Genomic DNA, 25,746 nt, shown 5'->3' on the forward strand with positions numbered 1-25,746 from the left:
GAAATCTAGCCAGAGTCAGAGCTGGATTATGGCTTTGGGGGGCCCGGGGCACTTATGACTGGGGGCAGGGGCGTTTCTAGAGAGGAGGGGGCCCGTGTGCAGTCTCCGACACGGGCCCCCTCCTCTCCACCCGGCGGCCGGCAGCGCACTGGGCTGTGCACAGCCAGCGCCAGAGTTATAGACTCTGGGCACTAGAGTGTGCCCAGAGTCTATAGTGTATGCACAGGTCACCGGGAAAATGGCCGCCGTTGTTTTACAGCGCCGGACGCCCGTGCGGACGTGGGACTCCAGAGAGGTAAGTATTATTATGGGTGCAGGGTGTGCGGTGCAGGGTCCCCCTGGACCCAGGGTCTCCTGTTCCCTGCACACCCTGCACCCATTATAGATACGCCCCTGACTGGGGGGCCATAAAGACACGGGGATAGTGTTCTTGTGCATAAACCTTCAGCGCGTACATGAAAAGGGGGCGTGGTCACACATCACACTCCCATCTCATGCCATGCAGACAGTGTGTGCATCACTTCCCCAGCTGCTGCGCTGCCCCCTACCTCCCGCACACAGAGGTGACAGAGCTCCCTCCCTACCATTCCTCCCAGCGGGACGCTGCAGTCCATGCGCGGGAGATTACCTGAGGATCAAAACTTTCCTGCCAAAATCGGGATGGTTGGGGGGGGTATGGGCAGAAGCATAACAGGGCTTCACAGTGCCCTGTGCTTGCCATACCCCCAATGTCATACTGAGGAGGCTGGTACAACAGTGCCATTAAGGACAGCCAAACCGCCAAAGCATCCTCAGGATGCTCCAAAGTGCTGTACAGGCTGCCAGCGGCATGTCTGGAGCGTCCAACGGCGCTCTGACGGCGCTGTAGCAGTGACACTGGCCGCACATTGCCGTTCCAGGCACCCTGCTAGCCAGATGCAGTGTCCTGTAACAACCCAAAAACATCCCTGTCAAATTGGCTTCTGATAACAGAAAAGAAATAAAAAAAAACCCTAGTGTGTGGTAGGGATTAATGATTGTAAGCTCCACTGGGCAGGGATATGACTAAACACTCTCTGTATAGCACTGTGTGATATGTGTGCATTATAAAATATAAAGATTAATAAATAAATTAACCACAGATATTCCCTTATTGCGCAATATATGTGTGTGTGTAAACCAGTGTCCATAATCATTAGAAAACCCAGGTAAAGTCTGTTTTTTTTGCACCGCTCCACAATAACCCTATTCCCAGAGGCCTGGTCTCTGTACATAGAATACAGAATGGGAGGCGCACAAATGGTGAAGTACGTTAAAAATGAGAAAACTTGACTAAAAATATATAGAAATACTCACATTTGGCAATGCCATATGTATAAATATCACAAATAGCCCAAAACAGCAAATCTCCAGTCGACACATAAAGCCAGGTACTCCTGGTATCTCACTGTAATCCGCACTGACTGCAGTCACGTCCATGTTGTTGGCCAAGCCCAGATGCATTTCGTCCAATCGGACTTCCTCAGTGTGTGTGGCTAGAGTCTGTCATACCAAACAGGGGCATTTTAAGAGAGGAGGGGGCCCGTGTGCAGCCTCCGTTTGGGCCCCTTCTTCTCTGTCAGTGGCTCAGCGCGCTGTAGATTCTGGCTTCATGCCAGAATCTACTGCGCATGCACAGGTCCCCGAAAAAATGGTGCCAGCGCCTATTTTCCCAGGGACATCTTTTCTGCGCATGTGCAGATCACTGGGAAAATGGCCGCCACCATTTTCCCAATGAGTGTTTGCTGCTCTACAGCTCCGGTGCAGCGCTGTGGAGCAGCACTTTGGGAACGGCAGAGAGGTAAGTATACATTCCTATGGGGCCCCCACACCTTGCGCCCATTATAAAGACGCCTATGATACCAAGCCTTATATAGCCTGCCTATCAGATCATTCATGTAATACTGACCAATCACAAGCTCATCACATGACTTACAAAGCATTCCAGCACAAGAGAGACACACTCAGATACTCATCTACTGTATAGTGACAAAACGTCAATTATATTGGACGCCATTTTAAAGATGTTTTCAGAGCTTTGGCCGCATGTCCATATGCTTCATTCTGGAGCTTGGACCCAGTGGATAACGCCATCTTTAGATGGTGTTACCCAATAAAAGCCCATGGCTTCTAGTCAGAACTCCCCGTGAGAGGGATCCAGCTAAAGAATGCAAAAATAGAATGTCATCACTTTGGCATGTAATCACAGTTGGTCTGAACTCAGGGCCTGATTCAGACCCGTTCGCGAGCGCTATGTGCTCGCGAGTGGGTCGATGCTAGGCCACTGCGCATGCCGGAGCCGGCTCCAACGTGCACATGCGTGAGACCCGGCTATCTCCGGGTCTCGCACCAAAAGGGTGCGGCTGTCGATTTTGATCGACAGCTCGCACCATTTTGGAGGCGTGGCCAGGGGGTGGCTTCACAAACGAAGGCGTTCCCAAGCGAACGCCTGCCATTTGTGGGCGGCCCCACTGACATCACCAGTGATGTCAGTGGGAGAGCTTCTGGCTCTATTAGAGCCAGAATCTCTCTGGGGCTTGCGGCCACGAGACCCTACCACAAGGGTGTCGTCGCAATCCCGATGGTCACGATGGTCTTCACCATCGCGACCATCATCCTGGCTGCTCGGAATAGCTGTGGGTGGTCATCCACAGCTATGCAAGCGGCCAGGAGGCCGCTCCAAAAAAAAAACAAAACGCCCTGATTCAGAACAAGCGCTCTTTCAGAGCGTCCGGCTCTGAATCAGGGCCTCTGATCCATCCCATGTGTCAGTGATGTCACTTCCGTTAAAGTTCACAAATATGCAGTCTCCAATCGCTTCTGTAATATGATATCCCATACTTACTCATCACATACCATCTCACCATCAAACAAAGGCCCTCATTCAGAGCCGCTCATTAACAGCAGTATGCTCATTGCGTTCCGATGTTGAATAACCGCGCATGTGTCGGTGTAACACTGCGCATGTGCGTACTGCAGATTGCGAGTTTTTTTGGACTCGTTCCTAAAATAGCGTACAGGAAGTGACATGTCAAATGTGATTGACAGAACAGGGCGTTTTAGGGTGTTGACGAGGGTGGAGATGGAAAAACGCAGGCGTGGCGAGGCGTTTTTGGGGCATACATACATTAGCAGATGCGAGCGTAAAATGTGTACGGACCGACTCCTACATCACTGGATGATCCTCTTTCCCTTCCAAATGCTCGCACAGCTTAGGGTCTGGATTACTCGACCACATTGGCGATGGCCTTCTGCTCCGTCCCGGGACTCCACGATGTTGTTGCGATTAATCGCGGGAGGGCAGAAAAGCAATTAGTGTTGGATTGCGAACCGGCTTGGTATGTGGTTTGAAATCAGTTTTTTGGGATAGCACAAAACGTACGCAGGTGGAACTCAGAGCTGCTAATGTCAGGATGACACAGTCAATTTGCGTACATTTGGGGGGGTTTGTTTGGGCAGCAATTTGGTGGTTAGGGCCTATTGAAACAATAATTTCATCATGTTTTCAGTTTCGCACCATTTTATTTGTGCCTCTTGAATTTGCCGAATTATATGAATTTTTAAACGTTCCTTAAAGAGCCCTTTTTTTTTTTTTTTGTTTTGGCCGAGTTTTTGCCTTTTGGCCCAGGATTAAATGTAACCCATTTGTACAATAATTTCACAATCCAATGTCATTGTTTAATTTCCAATTTATTGCTCAAACAAAAAAACTTATTTAAAAAATTTTGGGGACATCTTTTTTGCCCAAAGATATGTTCCCAAATCAAACAAATTGGCCCAACATAACTGTTGACATAAACATACATCAAAAAAATAAAAACATTTCACAAGAAAGGAGAGGGAAGTTTTGACCCGAAAGGAATATGAGCCAATCACAGAAGGATTGTGGGAAAAGTCACCATTGCTGTCACCGTTTTTTCACCCGTTTGGATGGGGGAGGGAGGGCGCCAGACCGGGTCCGGGATGTCATCGGGCTGGCCTGTCCAGAGGCAGATGTTGTGGCCTCTGGACTAGGCACAGGGCTAGGCACATTTGGAGGATTGGCTGATGTTGTGCCAGAGGTGGAGGATCCTGATGTTCCGGCAGGAAGGGAGGTCAGCTCGACCATGTGCTGGCGAACGAGCTGCTCCAGGGCATTGGTGATGCGGATGTTGGCCCTGGTATTTTCCGCCAGGGCCTGACCAATGGTCTCGTTGGCCGCAGCATTTTGCTCCAGGGCCTCAGCCACCCGTAGCAGACTGGCGTCCATCCTCTGCAGAATCTCCGTATGGGAATCCGATTTGAAATTGAGTTCTGTGAGGAGGGCCACTGCCTGCGAGGGGGATTGTCCTGGACTGGCTTCTGCAGGGTCCTCAGCCGGATGTACTGGTTCCTCCCCTGCAGAGCCAGCAGAAATTCGGCGGCCAAGGCTCCCCTCTGGAGCAGACTCATCCGCCTGTGTCTCTGTTAGGAAAAAAGAGAAAAGCCTCACATTACAATCTACATATTGGCACAATAACATTTCAGAGTTGATGACATCCAAAGATTTACCTGGGACAACATGAGGAGCCGCAAAGTCTGGCATGTCCGTATCCATGTTGGACACGCCAAACACCTCCACAGGCTGCACATACCCCTGTGCCAGCTCTTCTAAATCCGTCAACTCCAATGACACAGGGGTGGGACCCCCACCTGTCCCCCTTGCATGCCTAGCCCTGTCCGCGAGTTTTTGCTTTAGGCGATATTTGAAGTCGCCCCAACTGTGGGATAAAAATGGAAGCCATTATCCTTTGGTTTAAAATGGGGTTTGTTTTTATGGGGGGCAAGGGTTTACTTACCGCCGTTTGACATCCCGGGCTAGACGGACATAATCACCCACCCTATTGACAGCAACGGCTACCTCTTCCCACATTCTCCACTTCTGGCTTAGACTCATATTCCTGTCTGCCTGTGGCAGGATGTCCACACACTTCTGGATCAAAACCTCCATCTCCTTTCTTGTGAAATGTGGCTGCCTTTTTTTTTTGGCCGCTTTGGCCGGAATACTGGGCCCAGCAACCTCTTCCATGTCATTCTCCTCACCTATTTGTGTAAATTTACAGAATTCACAAAATCACAACTTGCCTAATCTTATGTTTCAAATTAATCATTGATACAAAATGCATGAAAGACTTACCGCCTGACTCTTGGGCATTTTTTCCCTGGTCTGTCGCCATGTCTGAGGTCCAAACAAGAAATACACCAGAATTTGAATGTGTTTTCGTGACGTATTTATACATGCGTCCTTATTTTGCGGCCGCATCATTGATTGTGCGGCCCTATGATCCCTCCTTAATTTGTGCGGGAAACGAAACACTATTTATGGCTTGGTGTGTCTCAAGTCGAGGTGGCGTTTTTGGATTGTTGGAGGTTATCTTGGCTGGAGTTTATTGATTGCGTAGAAAGGAGTTGGCGGTTGGAGATTCGTTTGTTGGTTAGATTTGCGGTTTTTTTTTCCGTTATCTTTGTTGGTTTATATTTTTGGGACCTCGTTTCTTGATTTGGTAAGTTTTGTGAAGTCTAACTTTTGTTCAATTGTTGTTTCATTGTGTTTCTTATTTTTTGTAATTTTTGGATCCATAATTTCTTCTATTTTAGATTTTGTTTATTTTCGACCCAAAAGACCTTTTGATTTTGACTCTTATATATTTGCTCTTGGTAAGTCCATTTTTTATCTTGTATTTGCAAACTAATTAGCGCATTTTTAGTAGTTACTCTTGTGACTTGTATTAGCGAACTAATTAGCGCATTTTTAGTAGTTACTCTTGTGACTTGTATTAGCGAACTAATTAGCGCATTTTTAGTAGTTACTCTTGTGACTTGTATTAGCGAACTAATTAGCGCATTTTTAACAGCTTAATAATCATTCTAAATTTTTGGTGGTTTCTCTTTCGCTTTTTGTGCCAACATTTCGACCCATTTTGATGTACTGTGTTAAATGTCGCTTTGCTGTTTTGCTAAATGGGTGTTTGGCATATTTTAACTTTGGTCTAGCACAAAATTTGTAAACAAAAATGCACAGAGTGAAATGTGTCAAGTAATTTTGGTGTTTATTTTCAGTTTGGACGGATCATGACAATACCCCGGCATGTAAGCAGCAATGGATGGTATCATCAAGCTAAGTTGTTTTAATATAGTTTTGGGGTGGGTCAAAAGCCTTACTTTGAAATCTTTGAATTTCAGGTTGATCTGGGGCGGATTGTTCTGGCCATGCTCCCGGAAGCCGACCAACCTCAATCTCGTCCCAGGCGTAGGCATCGTAGGCATGCAAGGCCCCAGATATTTCGAACACGTGTCACCCTTTTTGGAATGCCCGATGATGAGGTTTTAAGACGCTACCGTCTACCTCCCAAAATCATCATAGACACTCTCTCATTAATAGAAAGTGATCTTGAGCGGCAAATTGACAGTCCAACAGCAATACCACCACTTACGCAATTTATGGCGGTGTTACATTTCTGTGCCTCAGGATCGTTTCAAACAACGGTGGGAATAGTGGCGGGCATCTCCCAATCCTCCTTTTCCCGGATCCTGAGGGCAGTGATGGAGGCACTTTTCAAGCACCTCCATCATTTTATTCAAATGCCTTTGGATATGGGTGCCCTTAGTGTGGCCAAGGCCAATTTTTACCAAATAGCTGCCTTCTCACACATCATAGGGGTTGTGGATGGTACTCACATACCACTTCAGCCTCCAGCCCGGCTGGAGGCCATATTTCGAAACAGGAAACACTATCACTCCCTGAATGTAATGGTGGTATGTGATGCCTCCCTCCAGATCCTGTCCCTGAATGCTAAATTACCCGGAAGTGCACATGACTCCTTCGTCATCCGGCAATCAGGGATATGGCACAAATTAACCAACCTACAAGCTGGTGATGCGTGGCTTCTGGGTAAGTGGAGACCTTTTGTACATAACAATGTTAAGCTTGATACACAGTGTTCCTGATGTTGTCAATTCTTTTCCAGAGGAGACAGTGGATATCCTTGCATGTCCTGGCTGCTCACTCCTTATTTGGCTCCCACACCAGGCCCACAAAGTGCATTTAATTCCGCACTTACAGCCACCAGGCAAGTGGTGGAGCGCTGTATCGGCCTTTTAAAAGGCCGATTCAGATGCCTCCACCGCTCTGGTGGCGAGCTCATGTATTTGCCGGATATGGTGTCGAAAATTGTGGTCCTGTGTGGGATATTTCACAACATCGCCATAAGGAGTGGTGTCCCAATGCAGCCAGAGGATGCCTTACCTGAGGATGGCCCCCCGAGGTTGGTCGGAGGTCAGTATGTGGGGGGGCCATACGCGATGATGTGGTGGCCAGATTTTTTAGGTAAGTTTTAACAAAACAGTGTTTAAACCTAATGTGTTTGTGGTTGTTTGCGAACATCTAATTTTGTTTTCTTTTTTTCACCATCTTCGGTTTGTTCACATAATCTTTGGCACTACAACGCTCACTACTTCATGCTACCCTTACCAAACCTGGATCTGGTCATTTTGGGAATATATTCTGGAACCCATATCGCAACGCCATGTTTCTGGAATCATTTTGGCATGGTCCTTCCTCAACCAGTTCTTGATTTGTTTTTTTTTTTTTTTTTTTTATTGGGTATGTGTTGTATTTGAGATTATCACTGTGTTTTTTTTGTGAGTGACCACTTTGATTTCTCAGTTATGTTGTGAATAAATGTTTGGAGAGTTAAATGTTCTTCCTTTTTTTGGACGTTACCAGCAAGTTTAACCAGGTTAACACACCTTACATTTGACTAAGGGGTAATCCAGTACTGACGCCAGTTGAGCAAAAATGAAATATGTTTTCAGGTTCCCAACCCACACCAAAAGGAAGCCTGTCCAATCATTTGGCTTTGTAAGATTCGCCTAAGCAGCTTGCCCACCAACTAGGAACCTGTAAAATGTAGAAATATCTAATTGCCACTACACACAAAAAGGGAAATGACATTGTTACTGTTATGTGTTTCTTGAGGGTGTTTTACATACAAATACAAAACCCAATCTAATTTTTAAAAAATGCAAAACCTTGCAGGAACAGTCTACTTATGTCAGGGTTAACTATCTTTGGTTTTGAAAAAACGAATGAGGCAGAACGTATATTAGAAATAAACAATTTATTTTGAAAAAGATAAAAACAAAAAAAAACTACTGCCGAAGGATGCCAGACAGCCGGTCAAGGGCCACAAGCACCCCAATTACATTTTGGCGCATGTGTGCCACACAATCTTCGACCTCTTGCCGACGCCTCTGTTCCTCTGTGGGTGAGAAAAGTGTGTGGATTAATCAAACAATAGGGAATCCACATTAAAAAAACAAAAACACAACGAAATCACTCCAAAACCAAAATTAAAAAAAAAGGGGTGCTGCAAAAATTACAAGGCCTATGTAGAAATACCCACAGGTGTGATATGTGTATGTTGAAATCAGCAGGAAGAGGTAAAGGCAAACTGCTAAATCACCAAAAAACAACCCAAAAATCACGAATAAAGGAACGACACATGATTACATACAAACAGTTTGTGGTTAAAATAAAGGCGAAAGAAAAACATACCGGTAGCCAAAACAGCAGATCCCGAAGTCCCTCCATCTTCATCCTCGGAGGAGCCTTCATTCCCCAAAGAACGGGGCGGGGTTATCACGGACTCCGGGGAGGGGGTAATTGGAAGAGGGGTGGTTGGAGGAGAGGGGGAAGGGGGACGGAGGGGAAGGAGGCCCGACAGTTCCGGGAGAGGGTCTTGGAAGGCTTGGGAGGAGGGGGGAATAGGGGAATTATTTGGGGTGGAGTGTTGGCTGGGGGTGGGTGAGAGTGGGCGGGACCGCCGTCTGGCCGGACGGTGACGGCGTAGTCTTGCCTGTCCCCCTAAAAGATGTCAAACAAATTGTGGTTAGTTTCTGGCCAAATCCTGGCCAAATAACATTTTAAAATCACCCACCACCAACAGAAAACATGCAAATATGAGTAGAATGAATATATCAGAAATAGAGGGAAAACATGGTCATGCAGATATGATGAGAATGAAAAAATAGGACAGACATGAAAACATGCACACGCAGTTTGCCCCACAAAGACAAACATGAAAACCACAATACATAACACTTACTTTTCCACTATCTGCATGCGAAAGCATGCCAGCAAGCGGGGCGTTCGCCGTTGCAGGTCAGACCACCTGCGCTCCAGCTGGCCGATGTTGCGGCGTGAGCCGAAGGAGCGCAGGCGGGCCCATGCCTCCGCATATGCGGAACGCTTCTGCCGGTTGGTGATGGGTGGAGGCTGGCTGGTGATACGCCGATCCATCACCTCCGTTAGCACCAGCAGCTCGCGCCTGGTGAATGCGGAGGCTCTCATGATGGCAATGGTGTTTTTCTTAAAATTCATTTTTGATAAAGTGTGCCAAAAATTTCTGATTGGCTAATGTATCTTGGAAATTAACAGGAGCAATTTTATTGGTTAGTGTATGAGTCATGTGTTCGACAGGGCCAGAAATCTCTGGAGAGTTATGATAGGCTTGATGCAGTGACATGCGTAAGCAAATTTAAATAAAGAAATGAACCCCGGGAAATATGCGGGGATCCACAGCAATAGAACAATTGTTTCATTGTGGCTAACATGTTTTTTGAGCAATAAAAGCGAATGTTTAAGCCGTACGTATTCTGCGGGTAAACACAAACACGGACAAGAGTAAAGTTTCTTGCATTGTGTTGAAAAAAAAAAACCATTAAGCTAATTGATACATTGATTGGCATGATACGATTGATGGAGGTAGGCAGAATAAAGGAGCAGGTAATCGACATCTGACATGGCCACTTCCGGTTTATACTTGTGCGTGCGTTCCCTTCAAGCCATTTCGGGGATGTACGCTCGCTATTTCGCACGCTCGTTAGTTAGAGGAGGGGTCGTCTGAGTTTGGGGAGGATTTTTAGATGCGATCGAAAATACGAGCGAGCCCTTGAATTTAAATATTTTTGTACGTACGCCTAACGTACGTGCGCCCGCTTGCGAGTGGGTCTGAATGAGGGCCAAAGACTCCTAAAAATCATCCAATAACATCACAATGATACATACTTGCCTAGATTTCAATTCTCCCCACCAGGTGTAGGCCAGAGGGTAGATGCAGCTGATCACATGATTGGGGTGGGATCAGGCACCTCACTTATTAGGCCCTACAGAATCGCCTCATGTTAGCCCTTCCCACTCCTCATATAAAGTACCTGCAATCACTGCATAATGCTCCCAGTCCTCAACATTTCACTAGGAAGTGTGCAGGATACGGCGTCACCTACTCTTCCAAGCAAGAGTCTGGGGGGCTCCCCCAAAATTCTGGAGTCTCCCGGATGTCACGGGAGTGTAGGTAAGCATGCAAAATTACCCACAATGTGCATGAGTATAGATTGAAGAAAGGAGAAAGGCACACAGTGATGTACAGACCACATAGAGAAAGAATCAAATACTCTGTAGAGTAGATAAGGTGAGGACGTCCTAAAAAGTACAATAGTAACGACGAAAAGAAAAAAGGTAGTGCTAAGGATAATCTATATAATAAATTATTGATAAGTGAAATAGACAAGGGGGAGGGGGAGAGAGGAGAAAAAGGGGGAGGGGCTGCTGAAGAGATACAGGCCCTGATTCAGAGCCGGACGCTCTGACAGAGCGCTCGCTCTGAATCAGGGCTGTCCTTCTGAGTTTTTAGAGCGGCCTCCTGGCCGCTCGTATAGCTGTGGGTGACCACCCACAGCTATAGCGAGCGGCCAGGAAGATGGTCGCGATGGTCTTGACCATCGCGACCAACGGGCTTGCGACGAGACCCTTGTGGTAGGGTCTCGTTGCCGCAAGCCCTGGAGTGCTTTTGGCTCTCAGAGCCGAAGGCACTCCCACTGACATCACTAGTGATGGGGGGCGGACTACTACTGAGGTACTACTAGGGGCACTGTTGGGGGCACTGATGAGGATACTAATAGAGGCACTGCGGGGGTACTTCTAGGGGCACTGTTGGGGGCACTACTAGGGGCACTGTGGGGGTACTACTAGGGGCACTGGTGGGGGGACTAGTAGGAGCACTGCTGGGGGGACTACTAGGGGCACTGCTCGGGGTACTACTGGGGGCACTGCATAGAGGGGGATTACTACTAGGGGTACTGTTGGGGGAGTCTGCTACTAGGGGCACTGCTGGAGGGACTACTACTGGGGGCACTACATAGGGGAGGAATTACTGCTGGGGGGGGCTACTACTAGGGGCACTGCTACTGGAGGCACTGCACTGGTGGGACCACTACTGGGGGCACTGCATAGGGAGGGACTACTGCTGGGGGAGGGCTGCTACTGGGGGCACTGCTGGGGGGGAGACTACTACTGGGAGCACTGTATCGGGGGGACCACTACTGGGGGCACTGCATAGGGAGGGTTATAGCCTGCGTGCAGCTTTGCAATTGCCATCCTTGCTGAATCAGGCCCACATTACATATAGGGCCTGATTCAGCAAGGATCGCTGATGTGATGGCGGCTGCAATCGCGCACGCAGGTATGCTTGGAAAGTATGCTAATATTTGTTAACGTAAAGCACTCGCACGGACAACATGCAGATGCCCACTTCCCATCCGTAATACCATGCAATCCAGCCAAAACATCGGTAACATTGAGTACAATCGGAGCCACTCGCACATTTACAGTAGGTCAGACCTCACTTATAAAGTGCTAGCCTTCCTGCACGCAGTGAGTACTCAAACTACATATGCCATCATAGTGACTACTTTACTCTGCCTGTCACTCAGTCTGCATGCGCATTATGCAACAATTGGCCGTCTGCATGCGCGATCGCATCAGCGATCCTTGCTGAATCAGGCCCATAGTTTCAAGATCCAGTTCTCTTCACAGCATAGAATAGATGTGTCTATTAACACCTCTCCTTTGGGGCTATGGCAGCTCAGAGCCAGCAAACGTAAAGAAAGTGGCATAAATGCTAAGGGACTGTACTTAAGTATGTAATCATTCTAGGAGCACCTTTATTTGTAAGTGTGAATGCTTTTATACTGTCCCTGCGCTTTTCTATTGCATTGCCCTTGTCCCTGAGCTCCATCTATATACACTTATATATTTAGTGCTACATGCTCCTAAATCTCCATTACAGGTTATATCACCAGTAATATTCAGATCATACTTGTCCACTCTCCTGGGTCTGCTGGGAGACTCCTGAATGTGAGGAAAAGTGGGCAACTTTCTCGTAATCTTTTGGCACCACCACTTCCATGGTGAAGTGTGCGGGTCGCGGGCATGAGGACGCCATTTGCTTGGAAATGTGTGTCCCGCCCCCAGCAGCACAAAGTTGGGCATTACGGTAAAACATTGCTGGAGTAGGGCCATGATGATGTATTTTATGGGAACCCACCTCATCCCTCCTACACCTCTGTTCCACGGACCTCCCAGAGACGGATCTGCCGAAGTCAGCTAATATGATTTAGATGTACCAGAAATAGCACATAATACAATGACCACATGTGTGATTACAAATTGCAACACTTGAATGTAACCACTGAAGTGTTTCCATGTCACTACAATGGAGATGTTTTGTTTCCCTTTGGCTTCCCTGGGGTTGTTCCTTCTGGAGACTTTTTCCTACTTGCTATCTTAAGCTAGCCACACACTAGACCAACTTACATCCAACCAGCCAACTTGTTGATTGGTTGGAATGAAAATCTGGTAAGGAATGGGAATAAATGATGATCAGCAATTTGCTCCTAAATGCCAGAAAACAGATGAAAATTTTCGTTCAGACAAGTTTGTTAAATGTTTGATCTAAATTATTTGTTCAAACAACAGTTTTCCAGTGTTTGGGAGCAAATTGCTGATTGTCATTTGCTTTCATACGTTACCAGATTTTCATTCCAACCAATCAACTAGTTGGCTGGTTGGACAGATAATCTTTAGATGTGTGGTCAGCTTTAGTGTATTCAAGGAGGACCTCAAATGCTAGAGATCTAAAACCAAAAGATGAGCCGAAGTTGATGGAAATACTATGTACAGTAGTTGCAATAAGTAAGCCGTGTACACAAGGCAGGTGCTATTTGCAAGAAATTTGCGAGCTAAGCAGAAATGGACAATTTGCACAGCAATGATAAAAGTATGCTCAGTTCCAGGGTCTGGTACCTCGCAGACAAAGACAATGTAATAAGACAGGATTAGTAGAAGCATAGTATTATACTGTCCAAGGGCACGGTACACGGGCAAATTGGTGACAAAGGGTTAAGTAGAAGTATGGTCTTATACTGTGCAAGAGTCTGGAACACTTGTGAGCAAACACTGTAGCAACCTCACTAGGAAGAGGGCAGGACATTGGAGGGCCAAATACTTTCCCTATGGTCGGGTGGACGTTATGCAGTCGGGAAGCCGATGCTCTGAATGCCGACCGTCGGCATCCCAACTGTCTAATCTCGGCAAGTGTCTAATTACAGGTGTCAAAATCCTGACGCCTGTCAATAGACCTACGCCAGGAGCCCGACAGATCGAAGGTAAGCTGGGCGCTGGGTGTGGATGGCTGCGGGGGGGGGGGGGGGGGGGGGAGTTAGGTTTGGGGCTCCCGGGGGGGGACTTGGGGTTAAGCACCCCCCACCCAGGAGGTTAGGGTTAGGCTAGGGGAAGGGGGGGTTAGGCACCCCGGGGGGAGGTTATGGTTAGGCACCTCCTACGGGAGACTTAGGGTTAGCCTGCAGGGATGGGGGGGTTAGGTTTAAGCACTTAGAGGGGGGTTAGGGTTAGGCACCCCTAAGGGAGAGTTAGGGTTAGGGGGGGGTTAGGTTAGCGATACTTACCTAAATTAGAAGTCGGGATCTTCACCCCTGCTGTGCTTCCGCTGTCGGGATTTGAACCACCGGTGGTAAATCATACTGATTCCGGGTCGACTCCCCAAAAATTGTGAAGTACTGTAGGTGTGTGTGTGTTGGGAAGGGGACACTGCTTTATTGTATTTGTAATAATCAAGATCAGACACTAGATGGAGCCATACACTTTATAATTGGTAAATTGGAATAAATATATTGTACTAACCTTTTCAAGCAACTTAAAATTCATGACATGGTCTGTTAAGTCAATTTAAAAGAAGACTAGTTATAGGCGCGGGGATTACCACGAGGGGAAAAGCTTCATGTTTCATGCCTGGAGCTATTCAAGTATTCTGCATCTTCCCCACATGGTAGATCCTGGGGTAAAGCGCGGTAACACATAGATTCCACATAAAATGCTGTAATATGAGTTTCCCCGCACGTGAAACCCCAGATCTGCATTTAATGCAGATTTCATTTGAAGCTCCTTAGGCTGCGAGTTAAAATCAGCGTTACGCACGGGGATGCACGGCCTAATTGAATAGGCCTGGGCTGCACCAATTGGATATGCCCAAAGGTGTGAATCTATTGATAACCGTTCTCTTTCACCTACGATAATTAGCATTACCAAGAGCACAATGTTATGCAGGCCTATATTCAGAGCCGTAACTAGAAAAGTTGGTGCCCTGTGCCCAGGGACATTCTAAGAGATGAGAGGGCACATGTGCAGACTCAGTGCGGGCCCCCTCCTCTCTGGCAGTGCAGTAGATCCTGGCTTGGTGCCGGAATCTACTGTGTATGCGTGGGTCTCCGGGAAAATGGTGCCTGCGCCTCAATCCCGGTGATATCGCTACTGTGCATACAGTGTAGACAAGAGTGTTAAACATCTATATACTGTAATAATTTCCTATGGTCTGTCCCGTCTTTTTAATGCATGCACTATGGAAGACAGGGCGCACCCTGCCCCCCCCCCAATGGCTAACACTACGAGGCAGATAGGAGAGGAAGACCGGCCAGCGTAAACAGGGTAAGTAGTACGGGAGCGGGGGGGAAGGGGGGGGGTTTGCATGATGGGGCACGGTGGGGGCCTTCAAAACAGAACAAGCACTCTGTAGCACTGTGGGGGGCGGAGAAGTGAAAATATGGGTACATGGCGGACTGGGCAGGAGGGCAGCAGACCAAGGTGACCTACATACACTGGGTCAGATATATTAGTCGATAAATAATACATTTGAAGACCATTGATAAAAAATTATCTTGAAAGAAATATGTAGGTAATTACCAAAATGACCAGGATAATGATGTGCTTAGGAGGCAGGATGAATTATTTGTACTAATGTCACATTTGTTATGTGGAAGTAATTTGAGCTGTATTATAACATTTCTTGATGTCGTTCGGGTACATAAACAAATGGGAATTATGTCAGGTTATATACATATATATTAGATTTATGACATTTATGTTTGTTAATTATTAATAATCTGCCACCTTGTTAATTTCTTTATACTGTATCTATATTTGTGGTTAGTATAATCAACTCCACTGTGGAAATAGGGCCCTGATACATCTGAGGGTCGTGTCATATAACTGACCTAGGGGTCTATTAATCAGCTCCCAACTGTCATTTTTCAAACACAGCCTGTGAGATGGCAGTTGGGAGCTGATTGGCTGGCACCTTATCATTTTCTTATCACTTTGTCTCCTAACACTGCTTAGTAAATAGACCCCACATCTAAGTGTAAACGAGCCCCAAAGCAGTCAGTAAGATCTATTTGTTGATGAAAACACACTGATACTTCAGAAAATGCATGTAGCCATAGGGATCATTGTGAAAATGAATAAAATTGCAATGACAAATGCAAATGATTACGGATAATAACAAATGATTATTGCTCTGACCATAAACTGAAAATAATAAACATGGGTGCTATATATTCAACCTCCGCATTGATACACTGAACCAAATGATACAACAAATGTATCATAAGTATGGAAATTAAGTCTCACTGCAGCGTGCACTGAAATCACATTAATGAAAAGTCATACGGAGTGTGAGACACTGTGCTGATATGATCATTGATGTATGAACGGCATTGATACCGTTGTACCGTGCTGTCGATGGTGAGTGACCGCACACCCCCTTTGGTGGGCGTGCGGGGGGCGTGGCTGCCCAGACGGAGGCGTTCCCATGGTCACCCACAGCTATACGAGCAGCCAGGAGGCCGCTCTAAAAATTAAGAGGGACGGCCCTGATTCAGTGCGAGCGCTGTGTCAGAGCGTCCGGCTCTGAATCAGGGCCACTGTACCTGCACAGAACGTAACAATCGGCCGATTGCGTGCGTATTAGCATCTGCGTTCCTTGCTGAATCAGGCCCAGAGATAGGAGGTGTAGTAAAGATTGTTGAATCAGGGAGTGAAAGAGGAGGCAGATGTTATTTATCTATCAGGATTGCTTTAGCTGGCCAACTTTCAAGCAATTAGTTAGGGAACCAATATACAAAGAAACTATCCTAAATGTAGTTCTCATAAATGGAGGGAAAGCAACAACTGTGTCTGTAGGAGGAAACTTGGGGACTAGTTGGTTTAATGTACAGGAGGCCGTAACACAGAACCGCAGCACAAGAGAGATATAGATTATCACAAAGCAGAGATATTTGTCATACTTGCCTACTATTCCAGAACGTCTGGGAAACACCAGAATTGGGGGAAGGGGTCCCACTGGACCTCATTTCTGGAATCTCCCAGGTAGGCAAATTTGACTTATAATACTGTAGGTGGAATACAGAGCTTCGTGCCAGATACATTAGTAGAAGCTAAAGTAATAGAAAGTCACTGTGGTTCTCCAAGAAAACTGCATATAAGAACTATAAACAGTCCCAATCAGAGGAAGATAAAAGAAAAGCATACAATGTTAGTTTGGAACCAACTCTACAAATGTTAAAAAAGCAAACAAGAGAGAAGATTGTGGTAATAATGGGTGACAACATTTGTTTTTAAGGTACATTCATAATAGAAAATTAAAAGAGGTTTAAACAGTACAGTGAAAAACTGCTGAAGGATGAGGAAATTATTTAAATAAACGATTTTTGCTCTCAATTTACTGGTGACGATTCAAAGGGCTCGTAAAGTACATTACAGTAGACGCACATATATGTACATAAGAAGCATTTCTTGTACTTTAAGATTGTGCTACCTAAAGCCACATACACACTAGATGATGTGTGTATGCGGCAATATCGTCTGTGGTGGAACCGGGCGGGGGAGCTGCATGTTCAGCCAACTGGGGATATTGTTAACGACCTGCGGGAACGCGCATCGTTGGTCGATCAGTGCATACACACTGGACGATATGAACGATAGCGATATCGTTCATAAAAATCGTCTAGTGTGTATGTCCCATGAGGCAGAAAATAAGGGATGTTTGCCATTCCAAGGTACCACTGAACTTTAAACAAGTGAGAGACAATGGCGAATGTTTCGCATCCAAAGCTAATGTTGAATGTAGATAGTGATAAAATGATTGAATATTTGTACACTCTCTCAAGTATATTGTACTTTGTTCTTGTGTGTGTGTATGTGACATGTATGTGTGTGTGTGTGTATGTCTGTGTGTGTGTATATGTCTGTGTGTGTGTATATGTCTGTGTGTGTGTATATGTCTGTGTGTGTGTGTGTATGTGTGTGTATGTGTATAAAACGTATGATGCAGGCAGGGGCGTGGCCTAGGCGGCAGCTTGGACGGACGTGGCTTTCTGAAGCTCCTGCCTTACCTGTCCCTTTCAGTGACCAGCCTGCTCTGTACCCTGCTTCTCTGACCCTCTTTAAGGACCTCTGAATGATTGGGACACCCCAGTTCACTTCCCTAGGCTTTTGTGCAAAATTGGACTTGCCCCCTGACTGGGGCCTACTTCACCCTCTGAAGCCACGGCCTAAAGTTCGGGATACCCTCGAACCAGTGACTGCGCTCCCTTTGACCCCATCGCCACAGACCTCCACTACCCTCCGGGCAGTACCGCCGGTACTCACCTGACAGGGACTTTGCCACTGGCTGATTCGGCCCTCTGGAGGCGGCTCCAAAGCGGGCTGCTCTCCAGTCACGGCCATCGCCGGTCTCTGCTGCCTAGAGGGAGGTGCCGCTGCCACTCCTGGCTGGGACTCCCCTGTTACCTCCTCCGGTCCCCTGGAAGCGGCTCTATGGACACAGCGAATTCACCATTGTGACTCAGTGTGGGTGGTCCTCAGCTCCCACTGCGCCCTGCTCAGCTCTCCCCTCAGCAGCCTCTCTGAGGACATTGGCCCTCATTCAGAGGCGCTCACAAGAAGCGAGCGCTCGTTCTGAATGAGGGCGGCTGCTTCCTTTTTTTAGTGCGGTCTCCTGGTCGCTGGTACAGCTTAGCGACCGACCAGGTTGATGGTCGCGATGGTGAACACCATCGCGACCATCGGGGCTTGCAACGAGACCCTAAGGTTGGGTCTCGGCAACCGCAAGCCCCAGGGAGCTTCCTGCTCTGATCGAGCAGGAAGCTCCCCACTGACATCACAATGGTAGGCGTTCCTCCGTTTTTGAAACCATCCCCCCGGCCCGCCTATAAAACGGAGCGAGCTGTCGATCAACATTGACAACCGCCCCTTTTGTAGAGAGCTCCGGAGCGTGAGAGTTTCTCTCTCGCTCCGGGGCTTGCGCACACACAGTGCGGCTGCTGCGCGTGCGCAGGGCTAACCATCAACACAGTTGCGAGCGCATCGGCGCTTGCGACTGGGTCTGAATGAGACCAATTGATAGCAAGTCCCTTCTCAGTGCTTGTAGTGGGGATAATAGCCGCCACAGTACATCCATTCTTGTCTGACACTCATCTTGCTTCCCACAGTAACTAATAGGATAATCTCTCTATGTTTTACAAAGAACCTGTGCTAGAACCAACAGTTGCCATTTTTCAACATTGCTGAGTTTGACATTTCGGACATCCTGAAACTCCCCCTGTGGTCATAGCTTAGTACTGCAGGATATAAAGGCTTTTGATTCTATTTCTCTTTCCCATTTTTATTGCCTACACTATTGAGTGATATTCATGTAATGGTGGCGCATAGCCTCAATGATTATCCCTACCATGCTCTGAAAAATAAGGCGGGTAGGTGGGAGTCTGGAAAGTCAGATAGGAGGAGGTTACAGTAGTCCAATCTGGAGATGACCAGCGAGTGGATAACAGTTTTAGTAGCATCCTAGGTGAGAAAGGGTCTGATCTTGAAAATATATTTTTGAGATGGAAACGACAGGACTGTGAAAGATGCCTAATGTGTGGTTTGATGGAGAAGGAAGAGTCCAGGATAACTCCAAGACATCGCCCTTGGGAGCTAGAGGAGATAGTTGTGCCGTCAATTGATAATAAAATTGTGGGCAGTGAGGTTATGGGGGTGGGTGGGAAGATGATCAGCTCAGTCTTAGACATATTTAGTTTAAGAAAGTGTTGGGACAGCCAGGAAGAGACAGCAGAGAGACAGTTGGAGATACGAGTGAGGAGAGAGGGGGAGAGGTCGGAGGAGGAAAGGTAGATCTGAGTATCATCAGTACAGAGATGATATTGGGCCATGGGGAGGGGGCATGACGTGCTCCCTGGCCAGCAGGACCCATGGCCAGATGACAGATGATGGTTGTTTAGTGTGTATGAACAACCATCATCTGCAGATATATCTGTTAAGTGTGTACCCAGCTGATCAGTTGCAGGCGCAGTCTACAATTTCTATCCCTTACGCATGCACATTATGCGGTAATCCACGAAATCCGCCTGCTGTCCCACCCATAATCAGCCCCTATATGAGGTAAGTAAGCAGTGTAGTGGGAAAGGACAGAAATAAATCATTGGTATTATAGGAAGTGGTCTTTTATTGGGAAATCAGATGTTGACACTGGTTGTACCTCACCTCACCTACGTTTTCATCGTTACAGCACAAAGTTCCGATGACACACAACCACCATAATATGAACATTTGAGAATAAAGTCATATATTTTTTACAAGTTTGTAAAAGAATATTATTAAGCCAATTAACCCTTGATCGTTCCGTTTTACCATGATTGGATACTACACTCCGTCCACACCCCACACAGAGAATAGCTACCGCTCCAGCCCTGCTTATTTTAAGATTACATTATTACTTCCATAATAGATAACTGAAAGTCATTGGTACCTGGCAGAAGCCAGAGAAGTGATGTCAGGGTGGAGCGGGCACTCAGTCTGCACTGAAGCACATCCTGCATCTCTCAGCATGTGGGTTACATAATTATGTGCTCTAAAGAACATGTTTCCCCTTCCAGCGTCACAGCCTTGGACCAGACAGTGCGCGGCCAGTAGACAGGACAGCGAGTGATTGGGAAGATACATGTCTGCATAGGAGTAAGTGTTCAGGCTGCACCCCGGTATGTCTGATAGGTCTGGGTTGTGCTTCATGGTTGTCATAACAGTGATACTAATTGTGGACTTGTTATCCCAGGAGAGCAGAGACTCACAGGGAAATGGTTTAGAACTGGTCTGTCTCATTCATTGTGTATAATAAAATGTCATTAAGTCATTTATCAAAGTTCTTACTATAGTCCGACACCTGCACACACAAAAAGAGAAAGTGGAAACTTAAAACAGTCACCAGTGAACGTGTATGGTTTGATTGGTTTGGTAAAACTTAACGTTTATTAATAATATTAAAATAAAAGCGACTGAGAGAGTCTTGTGCCAGCAAAATAATTTCAAATATAGAAAGAAATGAAAAGATAGATGTGAATGTGGTATAAATACAGTGGGGCCCTGTGCTGGTGATTGGTACAGTACTAAGGGGTCTATTTACTAAGCAGTGTTAGGAGACAGAGTGAAAAGTGATAAGGTGCCAGCCAATCAGCTCCCAACTGTCATTTTTCAAACACAGCCTGTGAGATGACAGTTGGGAGCTGATTGGCTGGCACCTTATCACTTTTCACTCTGTCTCCTAACACTGCTTAGTAAATAGACCCCTAAAGCTGCTAAGGGTCAGAATTAATAAGCTGTTTTCATTTAATGAAATTCTCGCTCCACTGTATAATATGATAGCAATCAGGTTGGTAAACACTGGAATCTGCTTCTCACCATATATGGTCAACAGCATCCACTTTACAAATCGTCAGTGAGTGGCAAGTCCTTACCAATACAAAATCTCCTTCATATTTTTTTTTAAAAAATTGCCACGACAAGCCCCTCAAAGAGTTTTTTTTTTTTTTAATATTTGATGTTTGACAGCAATATGGGGCAAAATCAGGGAATTCACGGTACCATAAATCAAAAATATAAAAATATATATATATTAAATTGAGACGCCAGCTTGAAATTTGATAGGGACAGCTTTAAAACAAAGAATAAACACAATTAAAATGTGTTTTGTTTTTGTTTTTTCATTTAGAAATCTGCTTATAAATAATACCTCTTTTCCACCATAAACCCAGGTCCGACCTGGGTTTTCAGAGATGGTTCCAACCCAGATCAGACACCGTTTCCACAGCACCATCGATCTGGGTTATTCTCAGGTCAGCCCGTTCAAACTGAACCTGGGTCTGCCCTGCTAAACTTGTGAGGTCATAAAAAGTGGGAGGTGACTGCTCCACAACCACCAATCAGCTCATTTTAGGCATGACCCAGGTCTGATAACCCGGGTTGCGCCATTTACACTGCACCATTACCCAGGTCCATCCTGGGCCCGACCCTGGTAGCTACCTGAGTTAGATTGCCAGGTCACTTGACCCAGGTTATTTTTCAGGGATCCTTTTACACTGAGCTGCGACCCAGGTTTTTGCTCTGGTGTAAAAGGGGTATTATTGAGTTTGTAACCTTGACATTTTGACTTCCTTAAACCCAGTCATGCGGTATATCAAATTATAGTAGGTTATGTGCCGAACAAAAAAATTGTGCATTTGTGACACTCTCAAACCCTTATAAAAGTAAAACTTAATAGTAAGGTCACTTGCATTGGATCCAGGGCCGCAACTAGAGGTGTGCAACCAGCGGGGCAGCACAGAACGCAGGGCTCTATGGGTGGCACCGTCGCAGCCACACAGCCCTTGCTTCTGGCTAGCAGGGTGCTGAAATAGCACTCTGTAGTCAGGATTGCCACGTCAATGCCGCCAGTAGAGTCCTTTGGACGCTGCAGGCACCCTGCCATAATTACAGCTGCCCAAAGCGTCTTCAATACTCTCCGGGCACTGCTGCAGTTTTGGGTGCCAGCGGGCCCACCCCCATGCACGACTTCATGATGTAATGCGCAAAGTGGGCGGGGCCGGCACAGGGAGCTCAGAACTCCTTGTTACGGTTCTGATTGGATCACGCGACATAGAATCATAAATCAGGGAATTTGCCTATAAAGTTCTTTTCCATTCATCTAGCTCATTAAAATAATTTCATCCAAAAAACAAAACTGTGCAAAAGCAGACGCACTCTTGTGCTTATGCCATCAAATGGTACAAATTCCTTAGTAAAAGGGCATGTCAAATACAAAATAAATGCCTAAATACCGGCGCCGAAATCCCGACAGGTCGGGATCTCCAAAGGTAAGTATCGGGGTGTTAGGGGGAGGTTAGGGTTAGGCACTAGGGGGAGGGTTAGGATGCAGGGTTAGGGTTGTGCACTAGGGGGAGGGTTAGGGTTAGGCAATGGGGAGGGAGTGTTAGGATTAGGGTGCGGGGAGGTGGAGTTTAGGTTTACGCAATAGGGGGGAAGGTTAGGTTTAGACACCGAGGAGGGGGTGTTAGGTTTAGGGTACGGGGAGGGTGAGGTTAGGCTTGGGCGTTAGGGGGGGAGGTTAGGGTAGGCACCGGGGAGGGAGGGTTAGGGCAGTGGCGTCACAAGGGGAGTGCGGGCCGCACCCGGGTGTCACCCGCCGAGGGGTGACACCAAGGTGCAGACCTCCCCCTCAGTGACAGGAGCCGGGTGCTGCACTGTTGAATTACGTGAAGCACTCGGCTCCTGACACAGTGAGGGAGCCGGCACTTCAGACAGGCTGGTCCCCGGGGTCAGCCCGCACCTCCGACACCCCCGGTGTGTCAAAAACGGGGCTCGGACCGCGAGGCCATGCCCCCTCCCATGAGGTCACACCCCCTTCTCCCCACCGCGTGGCTCCAACACGCAAACTACTAGCCCAGCCATCACTACTCCCCGCACCGGGTGTCAAATGAGGTAAGGACGCCACTGATTTAGTGTAAGGGTAAGGAAAACACTTAACGTTCGTTTCTATGGGTGTCGGGATTCTGGCTGTCGGGACGCCGGTGTCGGTATTCTGACCAGCGGCATCCAGACAGCCTGGATTTCATACCCAACCCTTGTGAGAGTATGTGCCACAGGTCAGGGGCAGCATGTGGCAGTGAGGCGGCATAAGGGAACGTAGCTAGAAATGAGGATGGAGATGTAGGGGGAGGGGATAACCTGAGGGCTTTGCAGGTCAGGTTGATGATTAGAGAGCGAGTGTAGTGATTGGCAGAGAGAGGTCAGCTGAGGTAGAGTGGCGAGAGAGAGGAAAAATAAGGCGGGTAGTGATTGACTGAACCTGCAAAAGGTCAGAGGGGAGGAGGTTACAGAAATAGATGAGGGTCTGAATTAGTGTTTTGTCTGCTTCCGCGGTGAGAAAGGGGCGGAGCCTGGAGATATTGCAGAGATGGAAGTGGAAGGACTGGGATAGAGGCTCAAAATGGGGAGTGAAGGAGAGAGAAAAGCCGATGAAGACTCTAAATTAACTACACCTACTATTAACATTCTGTGTAAAGCTCATATATCCCATATCCGCAGACTGTTTATGAGCTACGACTGGTTTCATCAAAATTTGTGAACAATTCGTAAAAGGATTTTGTACAATTACATCTTACAATCCGCTGCACACATACAAAGTTGTCGCTCTGGTTTGACTAATCAGAATTTAATTACTTTTGACATTAATGATATAATAAAAAAAAAAAGTATGATTTTCACAAAAAAGCAGTTTAACACATTAGCTGCCGAGACTTTTCCCAGCTCTTTGCCAAGTTCCTGTTGACACCGTGTTGCAATTTACCATAAAACTCATATTAACATAACTTTTCTGAGAAGCATTAAAATCATGCTGTGTACAAGAACTTTGTGTCTCATAGAGGTGATGTTGATACCTTAATATTCCTGCCTCAGTTTATGTACTGTGCTGTTGGGAGGTTTTGCCAGTTTACACTGTCTAACATTCAGGCACAGATTTATCAGCGAGTGATATTCTTGTTATCACTCATTACAAATCTTAAATTTTGCTCCAACCAATCAGCTCCTACCTCTCATGTGTTTGCAAAATGACAATTAGAAGCTGATTGGCTGGAGCACCATTTAAGCTTAGTAACGAGGGATAACAAGAATATCACTCATTGATAAATATGGGCTCGATGTTTTCCTCCATTCTTCATGTCACACAACCCCTGGCTCACATAGTGTCACGTTTGGTGTCTGAGAGTTACCGGACTCAGGTGGTGAACTGGATTCAGCGGAGAGCGGCATGACAGGAATCACAGATGAGGTAGATAGCTCTATTGCAAGACTTATGTGGCAGTGAGAACTGCCTTTGATGATAAATGACAGGAACTTGGAACCAGTAGAAAACTTGGAGGAACCGGACTGGGCCGCCAGGAAGACTTGCTGAGTTGAACTGGTGAACTGAAGAACTTGGGCTTTGACTCCGGACTGAAGTGACTTGGATTGAACTGAAGAACCTGGGCTTTGACTCCGGACTGGAGTGACGTGGATTGAACTGAAGAGCTTGGGCTTTGACTCCGGACTGGAGTGACGTGGATTGAACTGAAGAGCTTGGGCTTTGACTCCGGACTGGAGTGACGTGGATTGAACAGAATTCGGATTGGGACTGGAACGGGCAGAATCCGGGCTGGAACCGGAACGGGCTTGGAACTTGACTCTGGACTGGAATAATGTGACAATGGCTGGAGGGAAATCAGGTATGCTGAGACGAGGGCTAAACAGGGCAATCTGGAAATGCTGTGACAAAGGCTGGAAGTCAGGAGCAGGCTGGATTGGGTATTTGGGAATAACAGGTTCAGGAAGGAATAGATAGGTCTGGGAATTTTAGGTTCAGGGAGGGAGTGGGTCGATAGAAGGAGCAGGAGTTGATCCACAGCAGGAAGCAAGGCAGGGTAACATAGTGCAGGTTTGCAGGAAGCCAGGTACCAACCAGGAGTAGGGCAAGCAACAGAGCACAAGACTAAGGTTAGGAGCGCAGGAACTCACTTATAGCTAATGCTGAAACACACGAGTTGCACTGGCCTGGGAACTAACAGAATTTCTGGATGCTCCAGGTATTGCTGTAAGCAGGATTTCTGGATTGCCAGGTATTGCTGTAAGCAGGATTTCTGGATTTGCCAGGTATTGCTGTAAGCAGGATTTCAGATTGAACTGGTCTAGGAACCAGGAGGAGACTAGGATCCACTTGCACTCAGAGACAGCTATAGCACAAGCTGTACACCACGGGAAGTAATGAGATGTTCAGGCCCAGAATGCTATCAGAGGAGGGTGTTTATACCCTGGGTCTCGCAGGAATTGGTGGATACGGACAGGTGGTACGGTAGTAGCACTCTGAGTGGTGGAGGGCACAACATGCAGAGGGAGCAATCATCTCTGCAGTACTGAGAGTCAGAACTACACCTGCGATTCCAATCAAGGCTAGCAGTGTTCACAGACAGAGGAGGGTCCAGGTGAAATCACTGTGGAAAGGAATGCACACAGAGATGTGCTGCAGCCAGCATGATCAGCAGATCTCCTAGGCAGATTACGCACACAGATCCATGAGACAGTTGGCAGGGCTAAGTCTACAGGCAAAAAGTGAAAACTAGACAGGGTCGTGACACATAGACCTGTCCTCACCT

General features: G+C 46.9%; 1 protein-coding gene across 1 annotated transcript in view; it reads right to left on the reverse strand.

Annotated features, from left to right (window-relative positions):
* Nucleotides 1–24,400, reverse strand: part of LOC148511484 (uncharacterized) — a 288,840-nt gene extending 264,440 nt beyond the window's left edge. The window contains exon 1 of the mRNA XM_088442213.1: nt 24,331–24,400. The gene's annotated coding sequence lies outside the window, so the exon portion shown is untranslated. The remainder of the gene's footprint in view (nt 1–24,330) is intronic.
* Between the last annotated feature and the right edge of the window lie 1,346 nt (nt 24,401–25,746).

The sequence above is a fragment of the Taudactylus pleione genome, unplaced genomic scaffold (genome assembly GCF_031769625.1).
Source record: "Taudactylus pleione unplaced genomic scaffold, aTauple2 ptg000306l, whole genome shotgun sequence".
Classification (NCBI taxonomy): Eukaryota; Metazoa; Chordata; class Amphibia; order Anura; family Myobatrachidae; genus Taudactylus; species Taudactylus pleione.